The 4,925-nt window shown below is 46.5% G+C and overlaps 1 long non-coding RNA gene across 1 annotated transcript; it reads right to left on the bottom strand.

The window, feature by feature from the left end:
* Positions 1-616: 616 nt before the first annotated feature.
* LOC137464731 (uncharacterized) lies at positions 617-4,925 on the bottom strand. Its single transcript, XR_010994391.1, has 2 exons — positions 3,681-4,925; positions 617-1,096 (listed from the first exon to the last, which is right to left on the bottom strand). It is a non-coding gene; the product is annotated as an uncharacterized lncRNA (long non-coding RNA).

Here is a 4,925-nt window from a genome sequence, read left to right as displayed (position 1 = left end):
TAATGAGAGGAAAACTGTGAGCTGGAGAGCTGGGTTTGTGCACTGACGTTGTCTTTTGTAAGACCGTATTTATCCTCCCAAGTCCATTAGGTCTTCCTCATCCACCCAGCTTGTGTTCTTAAAAAGCACAAACTGGAAAAGGTCTGTGATACACAGGTTTGTAGGTAGTTCTCATGTTTCCTTCTTGGCTGAGATTTGTTGCCTGCCACACAACAATAATGATTCTGGTTGTTTGCTCTCTCTGGTCTCATGGTGACTAGAGCTGGCTTGGTGGGCTCAGCAGGAAAGACACGCCAGCCTCACAAAATGATAATTGTTTTGAATATTTTTGCACACATGAAACATAAGCAAGATAGAAAGAAGAGACCCTAGTGGTTTGTGCTGCAGTCATATCTCATGTGGCCCTTCAAGGGAGCTCCAAAGACTTCATACACTCTAACTTTCAGAAATTCAAAGATCAACTTATCCAGGATCAAAAGACAGAACCATTTCAGTGGTCCACAGAAGCAATTAAAGATTAAAAGCATTGTGGCTTTCTTTTGCAATTCAGTCTGGTGAAATTGAAAGGAGGAGGGTGCAATCATTGTCTGGATGTTGTCCAGGACTCTGAGGCTGCATCTATACCTGTAAATTAACTGTAGCTAGGTCTGCTCTCTTGTGCAGAGGCCAGCTGGCACAGGATATCCTGCATCTGTACTATTGAATTCTCTCACCCTCCAGAAAAGGGGGATTGCTTCCAAATTGCCTACTGAGAATGGGCACTAGTCTGTGCTAATTCCCAGGCTGTGTCTAGGCATCATTTGGGAGCATCCTAGCTAGACTGTGCCAAAAACATGCCAGGTAGTGTTTTAACAACTTACAATACAGAAGATCAAGTTCTAATGTCCAGGGACATTTTCGCAACTGGTAGTAAAGATATAGTATAGGAGTTTATTTTAATGCTTTAGCTAGGATTTCCCTGGATTTTGTGAGTACTGCTGGTTGGTCTCTTGTCCTCAGGTCCCCTCTGAAGGTCAGTGCACTACTGGGATCTACTTCTTTGCTCACAGGTTTCCTCTGATCTCCTGGTTGCGGTGCCACACATGTGTTTGCCATGCTGTGGGTAAAACAGAAGCAAAGGGGGATTCAGGAGAGAATCTGGCATTGTAAAGTTCTTCTAAATAGCATTGAAGCCACAGCAATTATCAGACATTGGTCTTTCAGATCTTCAGTGTCTTTCCAGACTGGTGTATGGAGAGACCTGGGGGAGTGGTGAAGTAATCCTGGGGCACGGAGGCATCATGGTGGAAATGAGATTGAAACTGTCACTGCTGTGGACAATGCTCATACCATAAAGCCATCCACTCCACAGATTTGGTGATTGTACCTTTATGTGCTATCTCCCTGGCATTATGGGGCAGGATCTGGACTGCAGTGTGCTGTAAGATGATGGCATCTCCCTGGTCCAAACCTGGGGTCAAATGAGGGAAGGGTCACAAGTTTGGCTGTGAAAGCTGTGACGGTGGCTGTCAAAAGCTTTTTGGGAAGGAGTGAGGGATGAACCGACCCCTCTCACCCTTGCTGACACCCTGCACCCTGCTAATGGCAGCCAGGATGACTTTCTGCTAATGCAAATGTTCACAGCTGTACGCTGGATGTTGCTGAGTGGATAATGGCTGATGAGTTTGCCTGTAGACAGTCACTCCACTACCAGTGTGTAATTAATTGCTATGTAAAGTGCTCTGAGATGCGGTGCTGCTGAAATGCTGGGTGCATAAATGCCATACCCACACAAAAGGGAACAACATGCAAATTCTCTCAATATATTTTTAAATACGAGCATTTTTCAGCTGTTTGCTCTTTTGTAAAATTTATTAGGCCCCCTCCTGGGAACAGGGAGGCAGCAAGGGCAGTGCGCTTGGATGAGCTGGCTTCCAGGGTCTCTGACTGTTTGTGCTGCTCAGCCCCAGACTCCAGGGGGTCATCTGTTTTTCTTCTCCTATTCCCTTAACCACTGCTTAGTTTTTGTTTCCCCTTCCACGTGCTTGCTTGCATGGTGAGATGCAGCCTGCCTGCCTGCCCGGGGAGGGCAGCAGGGAAGGAGAATGCCTTTTGTGCAAAGGGCAGAAGCTCGTAAGGGCTCCAGCCTCTGCTTCCTTGTGGACCAGAGAGGTTCATGCCCTGCTTCCTGAGAAAATGCATTGTCCTGACTGGATGCATCCCAGACAAGGGTGGTTTCAGGCCACTGGGAGCTGCAGAGGCAGCGTGGTGTGATGGCAGCAAAAGACAGAGCCCTGCCTGGCTATCTGCAGGCATCTAGCACCAGCTCCAAGGAAGGAGTGGGAATGATAGAACTTCTTCTCTGGAAATAAGTCTGACACAATGAGGCTGACAAGCCTCAGCAAGGTGGCCAGAATGGAAAGCTATGAAATCTTGAGTGCTAGAGATTACATGAAGAAGGCAAAATGACTCACTGCTTCCTGTGTGGCATAAAGAAGAGAACATCCAGTGAAAATATCACACAGAAGTTTTAAACAAAAAAGGGGAAGTAGTTTTTCTTGGGGCATAAAATCATGTTAGGGAATTCATTGTGATAGTGAACAACTAACATGCAAACAACTTAAAAAGAAGTAGAGTAATTCAGGTCCACTGCTGACTGTAGGATCCAACAGTTGGTTGCCATTGCTGCTCTTAAACATGCAGCTGCCAGAAGCATGGAGAATATGTGGGGGTGTGGATGTTTTGCAGTTCTTGCAGTAATTTCCTAGGTCTCTGTTGCTGTTAAATGGAGAGAAATAGGACATAAAGACTATATGGACTGGAAATCTGTGTTTCTTTTATGTGCTGATATTTGATAGATTGAGCAATGGGTAGTTGACAGATCTTGGACAGAAATTATGAGCAGGAAATCTGTTTAATGAGCGCTTTCCTATGGCATTCCTGAGAAGGCAGTCATAACTTAGATGCAAATTAATGTTCCCATCAATGGTCTGGAAATACATAAAAACAACGCTGCTAGCTAAATTGTACAGATAACCTAAAGTTTGGAGGAGTGATTAATATGGCTTGAGGATGTGTGTAAAGGACATCATCAGTCTAGGCATGTAGAACACATATTTTCACTGCATCAAACCGGGAGAGAGACTAGGAACCAGGAGAACAGGTGGAAATATGGGCTGGTGAACATGAGCATCACAGAACAGCTGAGATTGGAAGGGTTGGAAGGAATCTCTGGGGTTCATCTGCTCCAACCCCTTCTGCTCAGAATAGGGGCAGTCACAGCGGGTTTCTCAGGACCACATCCAGTTGTATTTTGAATATGTCCAAAGATGACTCTACAACCTCTCTAGAAATTTCTTGCAGTATTTTAGCATGATCACAGTTAAAATGAGCTTTTTCTTGCATTTCAATTAAATTTCCTGTATTTCAGTTTGTGCTTCTTGGCCTTTCCCTGGCCCCACAGAGAAGATTCTGGATCTGTCTTCTTTACTTGTACCCACTAGGTATTTATACTTATGGTAAGATCCTCTTAAGATCCCCATCTCTTCAACACGCTGGCCAATGCAGATCTCAGTCTTTCCTTACACTTCAGATGCCCCATTTCATTTGTAGTTTTTGTGGCCTTTGTTGGGACTTGTTCCAATATGCTGTTCACTGACACTGGGGACAGAGATGGACACAGCACTCCAGGCCTGTCTCACCTGTGCTCAGTAGAGGAGGAGGATCTCCTCTCTCCATCTGCTGGCAGTGATCAGCCTAAGGCAGCCCAGGAGCCTGTTGGCCCTGTTTGTGACAGGGGCACGTTGATGGCTCATGCTTAGCTTGGTGTTCCCCAGGACCCCTGGGTCCTTCTCTGCCAAGCTGTTTTCCAGCTGGACAGTCCCAGGGTGCAGAGTGCCTCTGGAAGGCACCATCTCTGAAGGTGCTTAAGAGGTCCTAAAGGAGGTCCTTGGTCTGGACCTGTATTCTCAGTGTGATGGTGGGACCAGCTGATGTCAGCTTGAAGGAGACTGGTGAAAGGACAGGCCTCGTTTTACCTTTGGAAGGGGTTGGACAACAGAGACCCATCTCCAGTCTGGGGACATGTGCTTTGTTAAGAAAAACAAGAAATTGGAGAGGATGCAGAAACCCACACAAATCTGGGCTGGAGGAAATGCTTCCAAGAGAGCAATTTGTTCAGCTCATCAGCGAGCTCGAGTGGAAGCTTGCTGTGTGTGTGCACCTGCTGTAGAGGACTCTTAAACCTCAAAGCGAAAGAAAGTCACAAGACAGACTGGTGCTCACAAGCTGAACACAAATACACATGAGCAGGGATCCAGGCACTTCTTGTGTTGGTCACTGTCTCTAGGAACAAATTGCCAAAGGTTTTGGGAGAGATTTCACCTGCAGAGGCCTTTGAAGCAAGGCTGTGTGGCTGTAGTTGAACCCAATCTATCAGGTGGCTCAGTAGGGTGCTGTGAAGCTCCAATTGAAGGCTGTGCTCCTCTTCCTGTGGTCTTTGGCTCTGACTTGAGTATTCCCTGAGGGAATAATGAACACAATACATGATGTATGGCCTTTGCCTCCTCTCCCCATATGTGCCAGGCCGTGTTTAGCCCCTCTTGATGTGTCTTAGCCTGCACAGGCTGGGATTTCAGGTGGTTTAGGGGGAGGAATAGTGGGTGAGTTTGGTGCAGATGCTGGATGTTGCTTGGGGATTGAGAAGATGTCATCACTCACAGAACAGCAAGAACCCTACAGAAGGTTTCTAGAGCATCCAAGGGGACAGCTGGCTGGAGCCCTTCTGTCTCAGAGGACAGCAGAGGCCAGTAGCAAGAGGCTGTCATTATCTTTAGGCATTGATTGGGCTACTGAACTTGAAAGGAAGATTCTGTGGCAACTTCACATGGCGTGTCACCATATTGCAGTCCTGGTGGATTTCTCAATTCTGTCATTCCTCTTTTCTT

Source organism: Anomalospiza imberbis, chromosome Z (genome assembly GCF_031753505.1).
Source record: "Anomalospiza imberbis isolate Cuckoo-Finch-1a 21T00152 chromosome Z, ASM3175350v1, whole genome shotgun sequence".
In the NCBI taxonomy this organism is placed as follows: Eukaryota; Metazoa; Chordata; class Aves; order Passeriformes; family Viduidae; genus Anomalospiza; species Anomalospiza imberbis.
Note: the sequence above shows the minus strand (reverse complement) of the source record. Positions and strands in the feature narration are given on the sequence as shown.